Source organism: Hemicordylus capensis, chromosome 3 (assembly GCF_027244095.1).
Source record: "Hemicordylus capensis ecotype Gifberg chromosome 3, rHemCap1.1.pri, whole genome shotgun sequence".
Lineage (NCBI taxonomy): Eukaryota > Metazoa > Chordata > Lepidosauria > Squamata > Cordylidae > Hemicordylus > Hemicordylus capensis.
In genome coordinates this window covers 245,263,755-245,276,094 of record NC_069659.1, presented here as the reverse complement: position 1 = coordinate 245,276,094, position 12,340 = coordinate 245,263,755, and positions in this window count along the sequence as shown.

Genomic DNA, 12,340 nt, shown 5'->3' with positions numbered 1-12,340 from the left:
TTATTATTATTATTATTATTATTATTATTATTACCCTGCCCCTTCAGTACATTACTGCTAGGGGTGGCTTACAACATGAATAATTAATTGTCCAATTAAAAAATAGATACAATATAGGGTTTAAAAAATATTCAGGTTAAAAAAGTAAAAAAAGAGAGGCTAAAACCACAATTAAAATAAGTTTTAAAACAGAAATTAAAAGTTATCATTAAAAGTTTAAAGATAAACACTAAGAAATCTACTAGATAAAAGCAGAGGATAAGATATTAAAAAGCCTCTCTAAAAAGATACATTTTCAGTTGTTTCTTAAAAACACTATAGAAGGGAGCATGGTGAAGCTCTTCTGGGTGGGTGTTCCAGTGCTGAGGGGCCACAACTGAAAAGGCCCTCTCTCTAGTCCTTGCCACCCGGATCTCCATTAGTGATGGGGCCCTGAGCACATAGGCAAAACTAGGGGGTGGGGCAGCCAGGGCACATGCCCTAGGTGCCACTGGGGGGGCGCCAGTGCCATGCTGCCCCCCACCCCCTCCCCAATTCACAGATTTTTTTTTAATTAAACAATTTTTTTACCTGTAGCCCCTTCGGGGGGCTTCCTAAGGGCTGGTTTTTTGTTTTTTGTTTACAAAGGTTCCCCCTCCCCCCACCGGCCTCTTAGATCACTGCCGCAGCTTGTCTCGGACTCATTTTCAGGCCTGTTTGGGCTTACAAAGATCAGTGTCATGGCCATTTTGGAGGTCGCTGCACATGTTCAAAATGCCTCTGTGAGGCCTGGCAAGGCATAGGACCTCGCAGGGACCATTTGAGCATGTGTGGTGGCCATTTTTTAATTTTTTTAAAGGCTGCTGAAAACAAAAATGGCCACCACACATGCTCAAATGACCTCTGCAAGACCCAAGCATAGAATTTTCCCTGATCTAGGGAGTCAGAAGAATGCAAAGTTGTTGGCAAGGGACCCGAGCATTTAAAAAACAGATATAAATGGTACAAAAGTAAGTGGACAAAACATCCCTTAAAAAGACAATGTTGATTTAATACCTTGTAAGCTGGCAAAACTGAAGGGTGGCGGGGTGGGGGGGAGAGGCAGGGAATAAAATAGAAAGATTCACTCGCATGCTGTTTAATTCTCTATACAGAGCTCTGTCATTATCTGAACATTTGTCAAGTGATCTGATTATAAGGTTTGTGGGATTTCAAACTTGGAAAGAGCCTGCCTCTAACTTGTGTGGTGCTTTAAAAAAAACCAAAAAAAACCCTGAATATCACACTGTTTTGCTGTTCTGTGGCTAGTTGCAACTTCCACCTTCTTCCTGATCAGGCTGCTGGATCCAAGCCTATTGTAAGCTGCTGGATAATTTCAGATTGTTTGGGGCCCCTAAAATTTCCCATTGCAGCCATCTCCCTTTAAGACAAAAGCTGCTTGGACAGAAAAAACCCATCCCTGAATTTCTTGGAGGCAGCAACCTGTAGTGAACTGTGCTGAGGTGGCAGAGCATTTGCTAAAGAGAACTTTCACTGCTTAGCTCTATGGAGGCATGTCCAGCACATGTATGTGCTGCGTTTCCTTAGGAAGGCGACTGGCACATATGTGCCACTTGTGTGGCTGTATATGTGTGTGTGTGTTGCTTACAACATGTTTCTCCTGAAAGTGTCTGAACTTGTATTTTTGAGCTGATATTATGGTAAAGTTATCTGAAAGATGGGTATCAGATGTTTGGACAGGGGTGCAATTTCAGTGCTTGCCCTAGGCGCTATTTTCCCTAGATACGGCTCTGCCTGAGCAGGGCCTGTGATGCTGAGCAGAGGGCCCTGGCAGGTTAATATGGGTGAATCCATGAGCTAGGCTGGACATGATTACCACATCATCACCACCTTTTGCCAGATGTATGTGTAGTATTCAATCAGAAAGGTATACCTTGTTCAAACAAAGGAACTGATATGCCTGGTGGCACCCCTGTACCCCATATTTCTCTTGACATCCAATTTTCCTCCTTGTTCCTAGGACCTGACTCCTAGTCAGTGGGGAATGCAATTAGACATTCAGATTTGGGTGCATTCCTGACATCTTAGATAACAATAGAATTGCAATGGGTCAGGAGAGGACCACTTTAGTCCTCTAAAATGGAAGTCCTCTAAACCTGCCAGCAGGAATGGGCTAGCTGAACAAAAGACTAGAAAATGACTAGGTAAACATATCAAGACAAAATGGTCCCCCCACTCTCCACTTCAGCCTTGGAGAGTTTTAATGTGCAGGCAGCTAGAGAAACAGCATCAGCAGCTTAAGATCTTTGAGCTCTTATTGATAAGAGCATCAGAAACAGCTTCAATGAGTCATGCTAGAGAATCACTGCCCCATTATCACAAAGTACCCTGCAGGAAGAAACCTTTGTCTTTTGGAACACCTGTATGAAGGATCCTCATGATCCCTCATCAAATCTTTTGTTTAGAGCAATTAAGGATGGTTGTGGGGATGGACTTACACCTAGGCACACCCCAAAGCCAACATTTTACTATAAGTGGAGCAGATAACTGCCCCAAATAAGCTGAATCATTAACATAGTCCTACAAGCATGAGTTCAGGCAGAAATGTTTTCAGATCCTTATTTTTTCAGAAAATAAGGGTGTGTATGCCAAAAACCCAATGTGGTGGCTAATAATAAACATATAAAATATGGGATATAAAATATGTAATGTACAATGTAAAAAAATCATCAGAATCATTCACATTGTGATACAAACCTGAGATTTGGCAGAAATGTTGTAATATGTTTATGGTTTTTGAAAGTAACCTTAGGCACCCAAAAAATCCCATGCACTTTACCGCACACACCCAAGCTCTTATTGTAAAGATGATACACAAGTACCACTTACAATAACTTCAGAATGCAAAGAAGGTTTCTGGACTCCCTTATACTTTCACCAATATCAGACAAGCTTACTTTCCAAAGAGTACACCAACTCCTCCTAAAATGGTATCTTTAGGATACCACTAAGTGTTACCTTCCCATCACTCTTAAGGGACATCCTACATATGGAGACAGAATGGCTAGAGAAGATAAATCTTGTGGAAGAGGTGGACAGTGTTGCCTGCATCACCTGGTCAGCCCACCATGCAGCACAGAGAAGTGAACACTTTGAAATCAGCATCACATCACTACTTCCTATTAGGGGTGTGTGTGGACCATTTCCCACAGTTCGGTTGAACCAGTTTTCCATGGTTTGGTTTCCCACTGGCTGTTTTCTGCAGTTCGATATGTGAACTGGTTCGGTCAAACCGCCCACCCAGCTGGCCGATTCAACCGAAACAGCTCAAACCCGTTTGACCGTTAGAGTGGTTACTTGTCTGTAAAATGTTGCTTGTGATAAACAGGATAAAAAGTGTATGGTGGCCAGCGAGGGCTGGCCGTGCCGGGGGGCAGGGCAGCGATATTGAGGTACCTTTAAGAGTAAAAGAGAATGTGCTGGTAGTTTACCAGTCCAGTACTGCTCCTTGAGGCTGTAGCCACAGTAGCACTTCGCCCAGCTGCCCGGTGGTGACCCGGCTGCCAGCCCAGAACTCACTCACCTAGCCTCCATGCACGTGGAATCACACAAATGGCCTCTGTGCATGCATGGAGGCTAGATGAGTGAGTGCTGGGCTGGGCTGGGCTAGGCTGGCAGCTGTGCTGCTGTGGCGTTGCTGGGCTGCTGGGGGGAGCGCCACTGCAGTTTCAAGGATCGGTACCGGACTGGTAAGCTGCCAGCATGTTCTCTTTTGCTCTTAAAAGGGCCTCGCTCTCACTGCCATCCCCCACCCCTGGCGGGGCCATCTGCCTTCATTGGATGCCTTAAGCTTTTTATCCTCTTTATTACAAGCAACTTTTTACATACAAGTAGCTGTGCGAATTGGTCCACCACAAACTAGTCTGGATTTGGTTCACTCTCGGACTGGTCTGCCTTTCCTGAAGGCCAATCCAGTTCGCAATTGAACCAGTTCGGTTCACAATGGACCGGTTTGCTATTAAACCATTCATGCACACCCCTACTTCCTATGCTATGTGAGTAAGCCCATTCAGTAGCTACCCTAAAACATGTTTTGAACAAGATACAGGAGACAGATGAACTCTTAGACCCAGGGCAAGCTCCCATCATGGCTGCTGACCAGCCACTCTTTGCTATTGACAAACATGAATCATTGCCACTGGATTTGTTTGTCAATAGCAATGAACAGAATCCTATGGTGAGGACAAGTTTGTCATAATGTTTGAAGGGTTATATACTGAAATGGCTGCAGAGATCAATTGGAGATTTTCTGCAAGATAGTGGTTGGGTTGCAGCCCTTGGTGAAGCAGGCATAGCATTGTCTGGTACTGCAGATTTGATTTTGAAAGCCTCAAGCATAGCAAAAACACAACAAGCACATCAGGGGACTTTCCAGATTGCATGCTACCACAGTGTCGCAACGTATCCCTTAAGTGTCCTTCCGTACTGCCTGTGTCCTGACATCGCAGCCCCTGCGCTGTAAGCAAGGTGCTGTTCACATTTCCGATGCCTTCTTTCATTTTTTATTGCTGAGTTACAGCCCTATAATGTCACATCTGCATTGCAAAAAAAGAAAAGAAAGAAAGAACGAAAAGGCTGTATTTGCCCGTTGTAGGAGGCAACGGATTTCAACTTGGACTTTCATGCACAGCAGGTTTTACCACGAGCTTACAGGGAGGCTTTACTTTGAACTCGAAGTTGTCTCAAAAAACCGCTACAAATAGGGGATTTTTTTTACCCCAGATATAAATCAGGCTACACTCTAATGTGCATTGAAAAACCCAAATTGTGTGTGAACTGCTCCCTGAAGACCTCCAGGGTACATCTAGCCGATATGTGAATGTACCCCCTCCATTCCAGAGGAGATGCGAATTAGAGGGTTTCAAAAGCCCCGTGTGAAAAACTTCATGCGGTTTTAAATCAGCACCACAAAACATCACAGTTTACACCACTCTTTGCGGTGTAAAGCTCGCTATCTGAAAACCACCCAGATCATAGCATGCAGTTTGTATAAACTGCTGAACACAGCATGTAGACATTATTGTACTGAAGGAACAGACCTTTCCAAAGGCTATATTATGGCCTTTGAAACAAAGTGTGAGAAGCGTAAACTTGAAAGTCCAAAATTTCGGTTCTGGTATCTAAGACTTTGGATGGAACTGACCATCCTCACCTGTCTTCCATCATTTAGACAAATTTTGTTCTGTACTGTGAAGTATTATCTGAATTGATACCTTTTTTTTTTTTTTTTTTGCTAACAACAATGCCAACTATTCCTGTTGGCTCCCCATGCACTTCAGAGATATGTTGTCATTGAGAAGCTTACACCTACAGGGAGCTGAGCAATTTCACAAAGGCAACTTTGTGGTTCACAAATTGGAGAGAGAATTCTCAGCTCTGCCATTTGATCAAACAAACGAGCAGGCATATAAAGTTATTAAGGGTGATGATGGAGAAGCAATTGGGATTACTGAGCATCCATCAGCAATTAGGTGGTGGATGATTGTTGGACCTGAGATGAGCTATCTAGTGAATGAATATGAAACTGTTTCAGGTATCAACGATTTAAGGAAAAGCAGCAGTCACCACGAACAGTGTGGACGAGCTCAACAAGTATATAGAATGTGCAAGCTCACCAATGTGATACTGGAAATGGGGCAAACTTGAATAATCAACAGTCCTACTTGTTCTCCACACCAGAGATATTGTAGATTGCAGTTGTGCTGACATGATTTTTACACACTATGACAGAGGTAGAGAACAGTTCAAATCATTCATGGTAGGACTAGTCAATGAAGATGGAAACTTCTGTCAAACTATTAAGAAAAACATGTTGTGTTTCTTCAGACAGCAGCTTGTTGCACCACAGGCTGCAATGAAGGCAGATTGCAACCTTTTCTCACAACTTTATCTCTTGTCAGAACAGACATTTGGATTTGCAAGAATTTTTTCAGTATGAAAACCAATCATTTCCAGGCACACTCAGTGAGAAATCTCAACTGATCGAAATCTTTGAAGCAGATATAACAGTGTTGCAGGAAGAAACATGAAAACATATGACAAGTCCTGCTGAATCAGGCCCAAGGCCCATCTAACCCAACATCCTAGTTCACACAGTGGCCCACCAGATGCCTCTGGGAAGCCCACAGAGGGATATAAAATGTAATCATCATCATCATCATCAACCCATGGAATTCTCTGCCACAAGATGTGGTGACAGCCAACAACCTGGATAGCTTTAAGAGAGGTTTAAATAAATTCATGGAGGAGATGTCTATCAATGGCTACTAGTTTGAAGGCTATAGGCCACCTCCAGCCTCAGAGGCAAGATGCTTCTAAATACCATTTGCAGGGGAGTAGCAGTAGGAGAGAGGGCATGCCCATGTTGGCTGTCACCACATCTTGTGGCAGAGAATTCCATGGGTTGATGATGATGATGATTACATTTTATATCCCACTCTTCCTCCAAGGAGCCCAGAGTGGTGTACTACATACTTGAGTTTCTCCTCACAACAACCCTGTGAAGTAGGTTAGGCTGAGAGAGAAGTGACTGGCCCAGAGTCACCCAGCAAGTCTCATGGCTGAATGGGGATTTGAACTCGGGTCTCCCCAGTCCTAGTCCAGCACTCTAACCACTACACCACGCTGGCTCATACATTTCATACATTGTGTGAAAAAGTACTTCCCTTTGTCAGTCCTAAATTTCTTGGCAATCAGTTTCATGGGATGACCCTTGGTTCTAGTGTTATGTGAGAGGGAGAAAATTTTCTATCAACTTTCTCCACATCATGCATGATTTTATAGACCTCTATCATGTCTCCCCTTTAGTCATCTTTTTTTCTAAAATAGAAAGCCCCAAGTGTTGTAGCCTTGCCTTGAAAAGAAGGTGCTCTAGCCCCCTGATCATCTTGGTTGCCCTCTTCTGCATGTTTTTCAGTTCTACAATGTCCTTCTTAAGATATGGTGACCAGAACTGCATGCACTACACCAAATGTGGCCGCACCATAGTTTTGTATAAGGGCATTGTAATATTAACAGTTTTATTATCAAATCCGTTCCTAATTATTTCAAGCATGGAATTGGCCTTTTTCACAGCTGCTGCACATTGAGTTGACACTTTCAATGAGCTGCCCACCATGACCCCAAGATCCCTTTCCTGGTCAGTTGCTGACAGCTCAGACCCCCATCAGCGTATATGTGAAGTTGGGGTTTTTTGCCCCTATTTGCATCACTTTAGACTTGTTAACACTGAACCACATTTGCTATCTTGTAGCCCACTACTCTGTTTGGAGTGATCCTTTTGGAGCTCTTTGCAATTTCTTTTGGATTTCACTACCCTAAATAGTTTGGTATCATCTGCTAATTTGGCAGCCTCTCTGCTTACCCTAACTTCTAGATCATTTATGAACAAATTAAAGAGCACTGGTCCCAGTACTGATCCGTGGGGGACCCCACTTCTTACTTCCCTCTTAGAGAACTGTCCATTTATTCTTACCCTCTGTTTCCTGTCCTTCAACCAGTTACCAATCCACAGATGAACCTGTACTTATCCCATGACTGCTATGTTTTCTCAAGAGTCTCTGATGAGGAACTTTGTTGAAAGCTTTTTGAAAGTCCAGGTATACTACTGTATCAAATGGATCACCTTTATCAGCAGATATCATAGTAAATGGGTCAGCACTGGTGAATATCCTACCACCATGGACAACAGGTATTACTTTTGATAGATATGCAAAGGATGAATTTCTTCCTAAAATGCAGGCATACCACAGAAAGTACAAAAGCAACAAGAATGAGCTTTTCCGCTTTTTAGCAGACAAGATAGCAGGACTCAGCACAGACAAAACAATTATTGTAACAAATGGAGAAAACGTCTTAAGTAACCAAAATATCTGCCAAGATAATTTGGCTCCTTGCTCACATGAAGAACTGACACTTATATATTTGTCCATGCCAAAAATGTAGTAACATTGGGTTGCAAGGATGTTTTAATCAAAGCAAATGACACAGACATCATTGTCATTGCCATATCAGTTCTGCCATCACTGAAGGAGCTTGGCCTTCAGACCATGTTTCTGACATGAGTTTCTTTTGGGAGGGATGCAGAATACCAATGGATTCCTGTCCACAAAACCATGGGCTCACTAGTAGGAATGTGCAAGAAATACAGTTTGGATGCCGAATCGCAGCACATCCCTTTAAGGTTGAGGAATTACACATCCTCGTTAACACGAAGGAGAGCAGGTCCATATCTGCTCCTCCTCCGCTCGCCACCACTTCCTTAATTGTGCTCCCCACCACGAGCTAACATTGTGCACCGGCAGTGCTCTCCCCCAGCTTCCCCTGCATGACGCTGGCATGCACATGGCCTCCGCACATGTGTGATGGCATTTGCAAGGTCAGCATGGTTTCTGAGCACACAAATGGCCTCTGTGCATGCGTGGAGGCCATGTGTTTGCTGGTGTCCCACAGGGGCAGCTGGGGGATAGTGCCGCTGACGTACAATGATAGCTGGGTGGGGGGCATGATTAAGAAAGTGGTGGCAAGCAGCAGAGTATGGACCTGCTGCTGTCCTCTACATTAAAGGGGATGTGTAATCCCTCCATGTTAAAGGGATGTGTTGCAATTCAGTGTCTGAATCATGTTCCGTGCACATCCCTAGTCACTAGGACCTGAAAAAATTAGTGAACTACCCCTTCTTCCATGCATTCACTGGGTGTGATACTATATCACATTTTGTGGCAAAGACAAGAAGTCTGCATAGCATGCATGGAATATATTTGATGATGTGCCCAGTGTGTTTACAAAACTGAGTCTGTGCCCTAAAGTGACTGAAGACCAACATCTCCACATCTTGGAGAGGTTTGTGGTAATCATGTATGACAGAGGTAGCATAGGTATGCATGTGAATGATGCAAGACTTGAACGTTTTGAACTGAAAAAAAAATCCTATTTTGATATTTCGCCAACCAAGGACGTCCTCTTACTGCACTCAAAGCAGGCTGCACATCAGGCAGGAATAGTATGGGGCCAAACAACGGTGTGCAAACCAAACATAGCAAGTCCTGCTGAATGGGGATAGACAAAACAGCAAGATACATGAAAATCCTTTGGACAACACTTCCATCTTTCATAGAATGTTGCAAGGAACTAACCAAATGTGCCTGCAAATCTGACTGCAAAGGAAAGTGTAAATGTTTCAAAAGTGGTCTCAACTGTACTGGACTGTGCAGCTGCACATGTCTGGATTAGAAAGCTATCCAATGTCTTTCCTTTATTTCATGAAACCATTACGTTTTCCTCCACACACACTATTTCTGTACTTACTTGGCAAAGAGGCACCTTTTAATGTGGTGAGTCTCTTTATTTAGTAGGGGGAGAGTAACTGGCCCTATCCACCCTCAGCACAGTACCTCCAGTGACTGTTGCTGGTGTCTTATCTTAAATTTCTTTTTAGATTGTGAGCCCTTTGGGGACAGGGATCCATCTTATTCATTATTTCTCCATGTAAATCGCCCTGAGCCATTTTTGGAAGGGCGGTATAGAAACCAAATGAAATCAAATGTTCATAAGAACTAGCTAGGAAGTTGAACCATATAATTATATGTATTTATCATATTTCTATATCACCTGATATATACATCTCTAGGCGGTGTACACAATCCAGATTACAATATAAAAACAAAAAACAAATAATTAAACACTTTCACAGTGATATACTCAGAAAACCAGTTTCATACTGAGAGGTTTAAAACACACTATATGATAAGAACTTAATTAAAGGTTATCTCTGGAATTTCCTCTCTAGCCCCAACTGTTATCTCTGAGACTTCCTCTGCCGGAAGAGGGTTCTGTTGATTACCAAACTATTTTGCAGTTATTACTGTTTTGCACCAGAACCTCAAAATTTGAAGAACATAGCTATGTGCAGGCTTTTATGGAGCTTTGGAGAGAGGAGGATATGTTAAAAGCAAGCAGGCTACGGAAGACTTCTTTGATTGCCCTAGGGAAGACGTTCCCTGCAGCCCCACCACTAAGGAAACCTTCTCCATATGTGCACCCTTGCGAGTCTTATCCCTTCCCTGCACCCGTATATTCTCCACATGCAAGCACGTTGTCCCGGTCCAGACCCGGGGGGAGGGGATAGGTTTGGTTCAGGGGGGGAAACAGACAGGGTGGGGGAGGGCATAGGTTGTGGGCCGTGCAGTTTAGGGGATACGGGACACCGGGAGGGGGAGGGCATAGGTTTGGTTGATACTGGGAAACAGGAGCGGCATGATTTACTCTCCTCATCTCAGGCTTGCCACAAAATCTACCCCCTTCCCAAACCCCGGCTCAATATTCCCCAATAGCAACACATACTAGGGCTCAGACACAAAGCCTAGCCTTGCAATGCCCATTGCGGGAGCAAATAACGGCAGAAGGGGAGGTGGCTTTGATACATGTGCCTTTCACCTCAGCAGATTTATTAAATTGGAAAAATAACTACCCCACCCTTAGGGAAGATCCAACAAAAATGGCTGGATTATGGGACTCCATTTTTGAGACTCACAACCCCACATGGTCAGACATCAGAGAGATGTCTCGCAGTCTTCTAACAAGTGAGGAGAGGCGATTAGTGGAAGCCCGTGGCCACCAGTTGGCCCTTGAGGGGACTGATAAGAATGAGCTACAAGCTCAACTTCTGTTCCCATCAGAAAAGCCCGCATGGGATCACGGAACTAGAGGACAAGAAGCTTTAAAGAAATATTGGGACATTTATTTAGAGGCTCTAAAAACTTGTATTCCCAAACCAATTAATATGGCTAAAGTGCACCAAATTACACAAAAGCCTGAGGAAAACCCTGGCGAATTCCTGGAAAGATTGGAAAAAGCTTTTGGGCAATATACTCAAATAGATATTAGCAAGAATGAAGGGGAGTACATTCTTAAAATGGCTTTTGTAAGCCAAAGCGCCCCGGATATAAGAAAAAAATTGCAGAAGATAGAAGGTGGACTTACTCTCCCATTAGCACAATTAATGGAACAGCCAAGAATGACTGTGATTTCGCTTAGATGGGGGAGGAAAATGTATATCAATATGTACAAGGTATTGCTGCGTCTGTACATTCTCTCTCTGCCTTTATTAGTTTCTGCAACTGCACTAGCATTTCCAATCTATGAGAAACCCTTTTGCTTGTTTGTAAAAGAGGACAAAGGATGTATGGCTGCAGTTGTGACCCAATATTTGGGTCCAGCATCACGACCAGTAGCCTACCTTTCTGGAAAATTGGAAGGAAAAGGGATCACCATGTTTCTTCTTATTGCAGCTAAATATAAAAAGTGTAATTCCTGCATTCTAACCATTGTATGTGGGTCTTGGGGAGAATTGGAGCCTTTACCTATTGGAATTCATTGAACTTTTATCAAGAGATTTAAAGCATATTTCACCATTCATATTATATATATATATACGATAACTAGCTGCAGGAAATAGTTTAATACTGTGCCAAGTGTGTTATGTTTGTAACGTCTTTGTACATTCTCTTATGGGAAGCTTGGGTGAATTTGGTGGATGGAGTTGTTGTTTGGAAACACTTTCATGAGGAAGCAAAAGGGAGCTTTTATGCTCTGAAGATGGGTAATGCCTTGGTCATATACTGAATGATTCTTCTGTAAATGATTGTGCTTCTCTTAAAGTTGAAATAAGGCAAATTAACTCTATAGTAGAAAATTAGGAAGGGATTCTAAGGTCCCAATGTTGTAATTCAGCTGAACCCCTTTAAATTGTTCTCTTGTTTATTTTGGGTTTTTTTAATTGTCTTATTAGATGCCATTAGTCTGTTCAGTTATCGATAAAGTAATGAGAAAGAGGGGAACTGTAGCACCTTCCCAGTCCCACACCCACCTTTTGTACAGGAGGGGCTCTTAGATCCGCCCCCTACAGTTAACCTTGCTTAAGATTTTTTTATGTTATGAAGGGATGTCAGTAAATTGTGGGAGGAAATAAATAAATAAATAAGGAAGAAAGGTTTTAAGCTGAATGGATAAAAGGAGTTGCAAACACAAGCTGATATAATGTGTTGTAAATACTAGAGGTTTTTATGTCTTTGTAATATTTTTGTTACCATGTACACTGAGAGCCACTATAAAATGGTCTAAGGCTTAAATTTAAATTTTTCCTCACAGCCAGCCTTGCTTTGCCTCCGCAAAGAACTTTTGAAATCTAGATGCCACTCCTGTAGCCAGTTATACCAAGTGGCAGGGAGTTCCCAAGTACCCATTTGCATTCAGCTGAAGGTCTTCTCAGCTTAAAAGGATCTAGCTTTCTGTGTGCTACTGT